We start from the raw sequence: 13,675 nt of genomic DNA on the forward strand, positions 1-13,675 counted from the left end.
AGGGTGGAGACCAAGGATAGGCCTACAGGGCCTAAAAGAGCACCCAGCCTGACCGCTCCATCCAATCCAGGTGCTTCTCTCATGCTGGTTAACAGCATGAGAGCAGCATCTGGATTGGTTAAGGGAACTGAACTTCATTTTCAGAAATAGAACACCAAGGAGGCCGGAAGACCTGCCGCTGTAAGAACTATTTATTTTATTTATTTAAGTTATTCTAGTGTTTTTTTTACTTTTGAAAGGAGGGGTATTTTATTTTGGTCTTTTGGAGGAAAGGGGTGTTTTATTTTGTTTTTTTGCAAAGTGCTGAGGCACTTCACTCACCTCACCACTTTCAGAGGGTACCAGGCGCCCGCTGATAACCATGATTATACTGCATTGTCATCTATGTTGAGCTCTTAATTCTGAATGAGATGCTGTTAAACACACTTCTGATATTAAAATAGCTAAATGACATTATCAGTCTTTGAGAAGAGTATGAACGTCATTATTGGTAAAACTGCAAATTCTTCCTCACAGTTTCTACTTCCTTGAGGCTTACAGGGCCGTATTCTCACAGCTGTTGGTATTTGCAAGTCAGTCTAAAAGCGTAAAAACACTTTTCTATTTCTGAAAAGTTGATTCTGCTCTCCTAAATGGAATTGCTCATACAAAGATTTTCATGTGGGTAAATTTAATCACAGGAATAGGGACTTAGGGGGTAAATGGATGTTTCTGTGCATGAATGCCTCGGAGTTTGAGAATCAACAAACTCAGGGATTTAAGTATGGTGGGTCCTAGATATGGCAGTAATTAAAGGCTAACTTTAACGTGAGTCCCTGTCTGGCTTTATATTCTTGTCTTTAACTTTATTAGCAAAAACACAGATCAATTTCAAAACATAAGACAGTCATGAAAAAAAATGCAATCCCTGTTTACACACGTTTTACTTAATCTTGCATTCCTTTAGAGTAACTGCTTTTTCCCAAGATGTGTTTCTGCAGTTTTTTTCACGCAATATGTGATTCTTGTATAGAGCACATTTTGAACTGAGTTCACACAGTGTCTGGGTGAGTACAAGCTGTGCACCCGTTTTTATGACCACACACAATCCAAAAATGTGAAGGTGACTCAGAAAGTAGTGCATGTTTCTCACAGTGCTTGTCAGTGGATTATAAATGAGTGCAGATTACATGCACATCCAATCCGTGGCCTGTTTTCAGAGGGAAACATCGTTTACTTTGCATGCCATTACAACACGGTCGTTACAACGACTGCGTTGTTACTTCGCAAACCATTACAAGGCAAGTTGTTACAACGGCATGCTATAGGGGGCAGAAGGTGTTGGATTTAAAATCTTAAATATGTTTTATCTTTTATTAAATATGACCTGGGTTCTTCCGAACTCTAACCCAAGACAATAGTGTTGATGTCCACCTATGCCCCGAGGGAGAATGGAGGGTGTTGTGGTACCCATGGTGGGACAGGGACTCAGCAATACCTGGCCATACGTCTGGATACCAACATCTGATTTAGGTTTTTAGGCATACCTTGGAAAACTATTATGAATTCCAAAATGAGTAAATCTGTATCTATAGGAGGGGGTGATCTGTAAACCTCTTGTGCAGATGTACTCATGTTTGTTGACGTCAGCACACAGATTTCAAATGAGACAGTAGTGTTTCGAGTGCCCAACATATGAGTATAAATACTGAAATAAAGAATAAACCAGTCAGTACTCCCTGAAGAGCTTCGATAGAGGAGTTTTGGGCACATTACTGATAGTCACCCACTCTGTGGCGGGACATCTTTGTTACAGCTGTAACAACTGCAACCCCTGTTCACACTACTTAAGGTTTCTACACCTGCCTTCACCTAATTTTGTAGATCTTTAACATAATTTGAAATTCCTACACTTCATTTAATTGCATCGGGCCAGAGGTTCTGCGATCTCACCGCTGGTGCTATTGTTGGGGGTCAAAGGTCACATTAGTCCACTTCCTTGCGTGTCATCAGCGGTGCCTTTTTATGTCATTTCTTTGTTGAGAGAGTAAAGATGTTCAATAGTAAAATGAAAACATCAGGTTAAACAAGGTAGTTAAAATTCAAAGTACTGCACATGTTTCCCACGTTTCTTTAATGTAAAGAGAAGAAAGGTATGTTACATTTTGTAAAAATCCCTTAGCAAAGTTAACACTAGACCCCATCACAGAGACACCACCGCAGAGATGCTCCCTCTCTTGTAAGGAAACTGTACTTTTCCAATACTAGAATACCTAACACAAGAGAAACCTACCAGAAAACATGCAGTCTTGTCTATCATAATAAAAGGTGCCCACCGTTTATCCACAAGATGTTCGTTCTACAGATGCCCACGACGGAACAGGATTCTGCAAAAACCGCGCATCGAACCCAGATTAATATCAGAAGAGGGATTTATAGAGTCCAGAAACAATCAGTTTTTCTTTAAACGTTTTGATATTTCTTCAAGTGCCAGGTGCACTCACAATTGATTAGTCCCTCGTCGATAGGTACACATATGGTAACATCTTTTTTCTCCTCTAACATGCAGTGCTGTGTCTGATCTTTTTTATGGGAGCATTCCTGCTTATGTGTGTGATTGCAAAATGTTTTTTGGCATTGGGGTACTACAAGAAGCGCAGTGTGGAGGGGGAGGGTTTGTGGCCCTGGATCTTGTCTGTAAAAGAATATGTAATGCGTTTTTTTAAAGATACCGTTTCATTTTTTATTAGATGGGGTTTTTTTCAGGGATGAACATAGCAAACAGTACAGCGGGGGAGGCCTGCTGGAAAACAGTTTTTTTATTTGGCGTCAACAAGAAAGAAGAATTCAAAAATGTAATAAACATAGCGGGATCACCAGGGCACAGCATAATGGAAAATAATATCAAACACATGACCAAATATCTGGGCCAGTGGAGTACAAAGATATAGGGTAATTATTGATCTTTTTGTAAATAAAATGTACACAATCTGCTCTGAAGGAACCTGTTTGGCCCTACTTGGTTACAATCATTACTGAAAGTATCAGGCAATAAATACTTTTTAAAAGGGCTATGCGCGAAATAATGTCACAATAGATCACAGAACCCAAGCTGACATCATCAAACAAATGAACATTCTGGAACGCCTAATGTTGGTGATAGCGCTTTGGTACTAAGTCCAGCACTACACATGGCCAACCACTGTTACCACAACACCCTGCCATAGAAAATAATGGAGGAAGGGACTGCAAATTAAAACCCATAGGATATGATATCGAATTAAATCATTTAAAATAGTTAAAACAATATATAAGTTAATGCTTAAAGTATAAAAATAGTGCACATTTATTATTCAGTTGTAAAATAGTTAATAACCTATTTTGAATTAAAAGGAATGTAACAAATGTTACAACAAAAATATTAATAACATTGATTGTTACATTATTTTTTGATTCAAAATAGGTTATTACTTTTTTATAGTTAAATAATAAATATGTTCTATTTTTATATACTGCTTTACAGTGCTTTAAATGGGCCGGTACTCACCGGTACTGAGTACCGGCACTTCCATATTTTCTAGCGGTCAGTACCAGCACTTCTCTTTAGTCAGGGAGAGTTCCGTATCGTATCCCCTCAGACGCAGGACAGTTGCCGCTCTGCTCCCGGATCTCGCAAACACACTGAGCCCTGAATTCGACTTTTGCAGAGACGATGCTAAAGTCCAGAGGCTTGCATTTGCATTTCCTCATACCGCAGGTGTTTGAGAGGGCTTGCGTCACACTGTGATTAACAGAACAGGGTCTAGCCAGACCTTGCACTGTTGATTAGGAGTGTAACGACCATCCAGCTGAAAATGGTTTAGCCCCCCTTCAGCTTCCTTTCTGTCAGGAGCATGAAATGGGCTGGGCTTGTGCTGCCAGTCAGTACTCCAGTCACGTTTAGGGTATTGCACAGGCCACACTTAAGCAAGTGGCAGTGCAAAACAATCCTGTACCTTCCCCAAAGCCGGTTTTTGTTCTCATGTTTGTTTTTTTCGGCGCAGGAGCTGCTTCCCTTTGTGTGTCCCTCCAACACTAATCGCAGCATTTACATAACAGCGAGGGATCCATGGGTGTGAAGGTAGCCCTGCCCAAAGAGCAGTGCATAGCAGGGACCGCTGCAGCACTCCAGGAATGAGCTCCAATGACACCTGCCAATGGGTCTGGTTGGGTGAAAAATGAGATGAAGAACATAGATGTCAAGTTATGAAATTGGGGCCTTGAAATGGCATTTTAACACAAATTACTGCAAAGTTCAAAATCTGCTGTATTTCTTGTTAACTTTCATAATCGTTGAGGTATATATATATATATATATATATATATATACGGAAATACTTTTGCACTTTTGAAGTGATTGAATGATTTATGCTTTTATTTACTGTTATATATCATATTATGCATAATCATGTCTTGTTCTTAGCCCCTCTCCTAGTCCCGCCCACTCGACACACCACTACGGCATTTTAATGAGTACCTTCACTTATTTATTCCCATTTAAAGCATTGATGCTTTAACGTTATATTGTATTTATTTATATTTTTTACTATTTTAAATAATTTAATTTAACTTTATTTCTTTGTAGTGTGTTACGTTAACTCCCTACCCGCATTATTTTCTGTGGTAGAGTGTTGCAATACAGTGTGTGGGAAACATCCTTTACAACGCAACTTTTACCACACAGTGCCTTTACGACGCAACTTTTACAACGCAAACCATTACAACGCATTGCGCTGGGGGGCACTCTAGGATAGAGAAAACGTTTAATTTACTATCCAACACCTTCCCTAGTGTCCACGGGGACTGGAGTTGGAATAGTAAATTAAACTATTCACTATCCAGCACCCCAAAACGCTATGCGTTGTAAAGGTTTGCGTTGTAAAAATCGCGTTGTAAAGGCATGCGATGTAAAAGCATGCGTTGTAATGTCATACATCCCAGTGTGTTAGGAGAAACGCAAGAAGAGGATGGAACAACACCAAATAAGAATCGAGCAGATGAGACTGACAAGAAATCTAACCAATAACAAGCATTGGACTGTTGCAAAGTCAGCAGTGACCCGTTGTTAAGGGCACCTTTTTTTGCTGAGACATGAAGAATGTCTGTCAGGCAGAGGTAAGGTCAGCTTAGCAGACGCGGTCTATGTTCGGGTCAGGCATCCAGGTGACCTGGGCCGAATTTGATGGACTGAAGATTTCACCACCCGGTGGACGTGACCGCCTCAGCACAGCAGTGCGTTTTGTGAGTCTCCACCTCATGACAAGGGGGAGCGTCAGTGATAGACTCTGACCTGGGTGCTTCAGTTTTAACCCTTGAAGTGCCCAGGGCCTTCCTATAATGTTACGTAAAGGATTCCAGTGGCAGCATTAGCTGATGCTCTGAAGTGGGAAATCCAGCTGTTCCCCCCCACTCCAGTTGAGATGGAGTGACTCCAAATGTGATGGAACGAGTCATTTGACAATTACTGGACACCTAGGGCGTCGTACAAGAACTACAGACCTTATCACTCTAATTTAGCTTTGGGCCCGATGTTAATGTTGAACAGAAATCTGAAACTTATATAAACACATTGAAGAATCTATGCCCTTTAATCTTTCTGTGCAAGCTGTACAGCTTCTTCAGTGACGTCAGAGAGGAATGGCCTACTTCGAAATAGGCGTTTTTCATAAAACCCCCTCCGAGCAGAGTGACAGATGGGCCCTCCTGACACCCGGGGTCACGTGACGTGCCGCGCCCCAAGAGCCTCCGCCGTGTGTGGCCTGTAAAGGTCGGTGATGAATGGATATTATTGCAGCGCTGATAGATTGTTTGAAGTGTCTACACAACAGCGCGGCCCGGCAATGTTTCTCTCGCTTTTATTGGATTCAGAGTTGATAGTAGCATAACAGCAGCGCCGGAGTTTTCCTAAGAAATCCATCAGGTTTTCAAACATCTCCCTCCCCGCCCTGCTGGAAGCTGCGAGCCGGAGTGTCTGAAGCAAGACATACCCATGGGGGTGCAGAGCCATTCAGAGATGGTGTGGGGCTGAACACATGCTTTTAACCCCTTCGGGGCTGACGACGAGCTCAGCTCGTCATGGGCGTAACCTGCCCTACGCTGATGACGAGCTGAGCTCGTCACGTAACGCGGGTTTTTTTAAAACGCAGCGCGCAGCCGGAAAACCGCTAGCGAGCATGCGGTTAAATTGTGGCACGTAAATAAGCAACCGAAGCCCCCTTAGACCTGTGCGTCTGTGGGTGCCATAGCGCCCCATCGCCCCAAGTTCACAGCGAGGGGACCCTTTGAGTAATATGAAAAAACGAAATGAGTCACCCCTCCCACCACAACAGGTGAGTAGTAGAAGCACCTGATTGTCATGCAGTGGGCTCCTCACACCCCTGGGGCTGCTGTCACTTCATCTGCTGCACTAATGAGGGGTTCGCCCCCAGCTCTTAGGACAATGTCCCCACATTTCAGCAATTCATCAGTGTGAACCTCTGGCCTGCCCCTCCCCCGCCTCACCACACTATGCGAAGTCCTATCCATGCTGTTATAAAGCAGAACAAGATAAATGCATAATCTTCAATATGGATATTTGAAAAGAACGTCCTGGACAGGCTATAACCAAATCCATTGGTCCAAAATCTTCACACCCACCAAGTCCATCTATAGAGCATTCTTGTAAAGAATATAGAGAGAGTATTCAGAATCCCTTCCACACGTACCACCCACCATTCGGTCCAAAGACACAATGTCAAAGCCGACAATCACAGAAAAGCCGAATTGTGCTTCAATGCCATGGGCTCCAGCAAGCAGCTTGAGGAATCTGTAGGCACGTCTAGGTCAAAGGCCACATAATGTGATTATATCCTAAATAAATTCACGCTACCTCCAAGGACGGCTTCAGGGCACTGATGGAAGTTGGTACAAAGATGTAAAAGAAGGAAACGCGCTCCCTGACTCCAAGGCTATTAGAGAGGAAATCTGGTTCCAGAAAGCAAAAGACTTCCATATCCGAGAATTATTCAGATCATTTCCGAATATAGGATGGTGGAAGCCAGAAATGTGCATATTTGTTCAGCGGGTTTAATACATGGGCTGGGAACAGTTAAATGCTCTTTCTCCGCTACCCAAATACACTGGTATAGTTAATGTTGAATTGCAATTGTGAACGGCCTATATTGGAATGTGGGCGTAGTTTCACACCATCTGTTCATTTAATATAATGTTTACAACTACTGCATTGGACACAGAGAGATATTGTTTTAAAATTCTTCAAATGCAAGCTAGCATGAATACTGGATAATAAATAGATTTCATGCTACATAAAATGGATTTTAGTTATTGGGATTAGACAGTCTTCCGTAACCAGGACACTCCTTTTCCAGCCCATGGGTTTCCATCAACAAATCTTTTTGCCTTGGGTTTGGCATTCCAAATGGTTCAAAACTAAGATTACAGCTCTAGTAATAGGTTTTGAATTGCCTTCTTAACTGAAAATCCAGGAAACATGGTATTCAAGTAACGTAGAATTATTTGGTTACTTTGGGTTTGAAGGAATTGAATAACCACATTATGCAGAGGATTACACATTGAGCAAAAGACATTTGATCTGGATTAATGATAACCAGCATAGAACAGATAAATTGAGAGGATATCTGGGGTTCGAGGTCTCTTGTACTGAAATTAAGAATAGTAATAGTATCGTGGTCTCTTCTACTGAAATTAAGAATAGTAACGACCTCGCACAATCTGTCTTGAATGTTTATCGCATCAAGGCCCTTCATCTCAACTTTTTGTATGACTTTTACTATACCCCTTATCGTCTATTTAAAATGAAGTTACGGCAAGATGGGAAATGCTTTCGGTGTGGGACTTGAGCGGCTAGCAATGTACATATCTTTGCCTCCTGTCCAAGTACACATGGTTACTGGGATTTCAATTTTTACAAGGTGCATAAGATTACTCAATTGGAATTCATCTGGGATAATAACATGATTATACTCGTACACTCACCGTCGATCCCATCTAAAGTAATTGGGTTTTATATTTTTGCTATTACCCTGGCCAGGCTAGGTCTGGCTTGATATTGGTCATTGAGTTAAGCACCATTCCCACAGGTCTGGTGGCAGGAGCTCATGAATACGTGCACTTTGGAGATCTCCCTTTTAGAGAGTGGCCAGTATCGATCGAGATTGAGCCACCTATCAGAGCTTGGATGGCAGAGTCTTTTTCTGAAAAAAGCAAACACAAGGAGATGATGGCCGGAGCGCTGAAACTTTTCAGACACTCCCCCCCAGTCACAATATCTGGGTTGAATCCATCATCATTCTTTAGCTCACTTCGCCACCTCAGTTCAGACCCAGCTGTATGCAAATCAGTCTTGACCCTGTGCCTCGTGGGAACAGTCCAGCCAGAACTGCCAAGCCAGGTCTTCTCCAAACTGGAAACAAGCATCCTGGGACCGATTTCGGGCTAACAGCCCTCATCAGCCAGGTTAGCTTGAATCCAGGGGCAAAGTGAGCAAGGGACCCACGTCTGGGCATACTATGCCAACTTAGGGTGAACAAAGCAAACACAAGAAGCTGATGGACGGGGCGCTGAAACGTTTCGGACACTCACCCCCAGTCACAGATCTGGGTTGAATCCATCATCATTCTTTAGCTCACTTCCCCACCTCAGTTCAGACCCAGCTATATGCAAATCAGTCTTGACCCTGTGCCTCATGGGAACAGTCTAGCCCGAACTGCCAAGCCAGGTATTCCCTGAACTGGAATCAAGTATCCTGGGAACGGTTTCGGGCTAACAGCCCTCATCAGCCTGGCTAGCTTGAATCCAGTGGTAAAGTGAGCAAGGGACCCACGTCTGGGCATACCCTGCCAACTTAGGGCGAACAAAGCCAACACAAGGAGATGATGGACGGAGCGCTGAAACTTTTTAGAAACTTACCCCTAGTCACAGAAGTTGGCAGGGTATGCCCAGATGAGGGTCCCTTGCTCACTTTGCCACTGGATTCAAACTAGCCTGGCTGATGAAGGGTGTTACTCAGACACCGGTCCCAGGATGCTTGTTTCCGGTTTAGGGAAGACCTGGCTTGGCAGTTCGGGCTGGACTGTTCCCATGAGGCACAGGGTCAAGACTGATTTGCATATAGCTGGGTGTGAACTGAGGTGGCGAAGTGAGCTAAAAAATGATGACGGATTCAACCCAGATCTGTGACTGGGGGTGAGTGTCTGAAAAGTTTCAGTGCTCCGTCCATCACCTCCTTGTGTTTGCTTTGAGTCTTTTTCTGGCCATGACCCATTACTTTCACAACATATTGTATGATGTACACTTCTCGTCTGCCTTTTATATACTTGTATGTTTTATCTGATACACACTGCACATTGTCACCATTATGTTTAAATGTGATGGGAGTACCATTGATACATAGAGATCAGTCTGGCTTTATGGCTGGTAGGTCTACCATACTCAACTTAGGACGGTTGCATAATTGGATGGTAGAGGTGCGTCATAGCGAGGAGTCACATGTGTTCCTTTCGCTGGATGCTGAAAAAGCATTAGAGGCTATCCACTGGCACTTCCTTCACTGAACACTAAATAAATGTGGTCTTATCCCCAACTATAGAAAGTGAATAGCATTGTTATACCAGGCCCCCACAGCAGCATTGGCATTCCAGATTGAGAGGGGAACCAGGCAAGGGTGTCCCCTGTCCCCCTGCTCACCATTGAGCCCTTGGCATGCGTAGTCCGCGCCCATCCAAATATCTGGGGATTCAAGGCCTCGGACGTTAGCTCGGAGGAGGAAAAGGTCTCGCTCATATGCAGATGATATCCTCTTGTGTATTACCGAGCCCACAACAATGATCCCGGATGTCCTCCAGACTTTTGAGACATATGGCACCAATTCTGGATACAATATAAATTGGATAAATTCAGTGCTTTGCCAGCCATATGGCTCATTTGACCTGGCCGACCTCCTCCGGAGGCTCTAAGCAGAGACGGAGGGTTTTCAGTACTTGGGCATATATGTGACATCCTATAGGGAGATGTATCTGACCCAAAACCTGGGGCAGGTAGTACAGGATTTTCAAGAAGATGCGGAATGCTGGTGAGCGCTGCCCCTGACGCTCTTGGGGAGGGCGGCCATGCTTTAAATGATCAAGCCTACTACACTTTTATATTGCCTACAGAACACATACTACCAAATCCCAGAGGATATGTTCACCATATTAGAGGTGGAATTAAGAACGGTATTATGGAACAAGGGGCTCCCTAGAAGAGCACTAAAGACGCTATTGGGCATTCGCACCTCAGGAACACTTGACATATAGGTTGGAACAAGCATAGTTCCTCACACGCTCGCATCTGTCTATATGTACGGAGGGAAGAGCGTTCAACAGTTGCTGCCAGCAACTCAGGTGGCACTGGAGGCTTGGTCAAAAGCCATCAGATGTATAGGATGGACAAATAAGGTGACCCGAGTAATGTCTGTTTGGGAGTGGGCAATGATGCGGGAACTGGGGAAGTTCAGGGGATTCGGGCCCCAAGACACGCTTGGGATCTCTCAGATCGGTGATCTCCTGGAAGACGGAGATACCTGATGCCCTTTTCCTCTCTTCAGAGGGACTACCAAATGCACCTGAATCAATTCCTAAAACACGTGCAGTTACGACATGCATGGCAGGCAGAGGGGAAGGGAGAACTAACAGGCCTGACTACGCTCCCCTTGAGTGTAGGTTACTCATTGGAGAGCTCGAGAAAAAGGCGGTCTTGCTCCATACAAAACACTCAATACTAAAACACGCCCTACACACTGGGTAAGCAGAGAGAAAGGTGGTTGAGGGACGTGGGAGAGATGGATGATGTGGATTGGGAGGCGCCCCTGATGCACCCACGGGAGGTGGCCATCAATTCCAAGCTGCGGCTGACACCGCTCAAGATACTATACCGGGTCGACTATGACAGCGAACGAATACACAAAATGGGGGGAGTGGAGTCTCCAGACTGTGTGAGATGCAATGGAGCTAGAGGCACCTTTGTACACACGCTTTGAGGCTGCCCAGTGGTCCAAGCATATTGTTCAAAGGTGGTGACGAAATTACGCAACATACTGGGAGTCAACAATCCTCTTGAGCTACAGCACATTCCACTCAGTATCCTAACTGTTGTGGATGTCCCATGGTACAACCTCCTCTTTTACAACTTGGAACTGGTGGTGGTCAAGAGAGGCGTAGCAGAACTCTGGGCGATGCCGGAGGTCCCGATCTTATGGAAATGGAGTGCGGGATGGACACGTTTATGGCGGCAGAGAGAGTCACCTATAAGAGTTGGGGGGCCCATGTAAATTCCTCAAGGTCTGGGGGACCTAAAGTATTACGACCTTGATCCCGCTGATGATGAGACCAGTCATACATTTTGACATAGCTCCAAGTTTGTACCGAAATATCATTGTTTTCCACAAATCTTATCCTGTACCTAATCTACCGCTTGATGCCCTGTATTGAATATACATATGCTGAAATGCTTCCTTCTACTGTTTCAATATTGTTCCAGATGCTGGTTCGCGCCCTACGTTGTTGTTTGCATATTTAAACAAAAACTTTTTTTTATGTGATGGGATTATTAGTAATAATGTAATTTATTTATTTATTTATTTTTGAGATTTATACAGCGCGTACAATTGCCCGTAGGCGTCTCGGCGCTAGAAACTTTGAATGTATTTAATACGTTATTCTTTTCCTCCTTTCTAGGCATAAATTGTTTCATTTTGTTTGTTTTCCCGAAGAAGAAAAAAAAAAAAAAAAAAATGATTGTGCTATTTGTGATATGTTCCTAGGGACCATGGAAGTGGGGAAGATAATGGTTTTGTAGGAAAGGGAGTGCAGCGATTCGCGCCTCACAACCATTATGTAGGTAAAGAGTGTTTTAATATACAAAGACATTCTAATTGCGATGCAGCATTTGTATTGAACACATACTTCCTATGTACATGTGAAATACACGTTTTAAATGTAAAACTGTCTACTACATTTTAGAGTATTTAGTTAAGGAAAAAATACTACTTCTCATTTGAGTATAGAGCCGGAGTCTGTTTTTTAATATATATATACATTTTTGTGCAAACACATTTTTGTACTGGGATCAGAATAACAAGTTTAGCAGTAACCACTGTATCTTTCTCTATTTTCCCTAGGAGAATTATGGCAGATCAAAATGGCTAAAGTTTATTAGAGGGGCAATACCTGGTAAATAAATACTGGTATTTGTGAATGTTGGTACTTGAACAAAAACATAGCACGCTTAGCACAAAGTGAGGTGGCGCCTCGTCTATAAATGCTCTAGGAACGCAGGCCAGACGGAATTGCAGAAAGAGATCCCTCATTGCGGGCCAGAACCTCCACGGTGGGAGTGGTCTTCTGACGGTACAAGACAGACTGAAATGGAAGAAGCAGAGAAGCAAGACATCTAAGGGCATGTCCCCTACCTGAGGAACAGGTAATCTCGAGCAGTAATCTCTGCCCAGTTTCACATCATCAGGAGAGCCTGGAAACAATCCTCATAGAGATCTCCAACCTGCATGCAAAGGTGGTAAGAACAACCCCCAGTGAGGAGGCCAGGATCTCCAGTACCCTTCCTAAAGTCCACTCCTCCCACTGCCTCTGGCTGATAGCAAGCCACCTTTGCACCCACATTCGACTCGTCTCCTATCAGAGTGCATGTGCACCAGTCATGTGTGCTTGTCTCACCAAAGTTGACGTTGGGGGACGCATTTGTTGAGGGAGTCCACCCAGTGCTGGGTCCAGCGGTGGCTCTGCTGAGATATCATTCACTTTTGGAATTGCTGGTGCCTTCCCAAATACTGCTAATTGGTTCATGTAGTCCTTCTCAAAGAAACATGGCGCTTACAAGATTACAGACCATGCACTGCACAGAAGAAAGATGAAGGGAACTCATATTGTGTCATCTGCTCTGCATAACATAAGCCTAGGTTATCATGATCCTTAGCAATAAGGGATACTTTAAACCTAACCAAACTTGGAGACAATAATGCAAGATCACTAGACAGCTAATAATAAGACCGAGTTCTGCCTTCTCCAATAACACATTCCCTTTGTGTTTCTAATGTGGTGTCTGAATAGGAACATTAGAATGTTGAGTGCTCCATTGAAGACAGTGAAGTGGCTCCTGGACTAATAATGGCTGGTATTAGCCTTCGGCTCCAGCGTTCCACTGTCTCTCTTTTTGTTTCTCCCTTTTGAATGTAGAACATTCTACCCTCAGTGAATGGAATGTTCTAATAGCCTTAGAGCTCTTCTGCCTTGGGCTATACTGGTTGTTAAAAGCCCTCTCCTTTGTTATATTCCCTCACCTGCGGCTCGGGCCTATAACTTGGGTTTCAGGGCCTTTAACAACCGGTATCTCCCTTGGCAGTGGGCTATAAGGCTATATTAGAACATTAAAGTATTAGGAGTTCCTTTGAAGACTATTGAGTGATAGAAGGACGATAATGGATGCTGTGGACCTTTAGCTCCAACATTCGTCTTTGTCTTTCTGCCTCTCCCTGTGATACTTAGAACATTCTGCCAAAGTGGATGGAAGGTTATCATCGCATTATAGTTCTTCTGCCTTGCGCTATTTCCTTGTTAAAGGCCCGCTCGCTCGCTGTACACCTCCG

At 43.7% G+C, this 13,675-nt stretch overlaps 1 protein-coding gene across 2 annotated transcripts in view; it reads left to right on the forward strand.

Annotated features, from left to right (window-relative positions):
* The window catches only part of LOC144798821 (uncharacterized), a 390,922-nt gene extending 378,243 nt beyond the window's left edge, over positions 1 to 12,679 (forward strand). For both annotated transcript variants that reach the window (XM_078669868.1, XM_078669870.1), the window contains one exon: positions 12,194 to 12,679. The gene's annotated coding sequence lies outside the window, so the exon portion shown is untranslated. The remainder of the gene's footprint in view (positions 1 to 12,193) is intronic.
* Positions 12,680 to 13,675: the final 996 nt, after the last annotated feature.

Source organism: Lissotriton helveticus, chromosome 12, assembly GCF_964261635.1.
Source record: "Lissotriton helveticus chromosome 12, aLisHel1.1, whole genome shotgun sequence".
Lineage (NCBI taxonomy): Eukaryota > Metazoa > Chordata > Amphibia > Caudata > Salamandridae > Lissotriton > Lissotriton helveticus.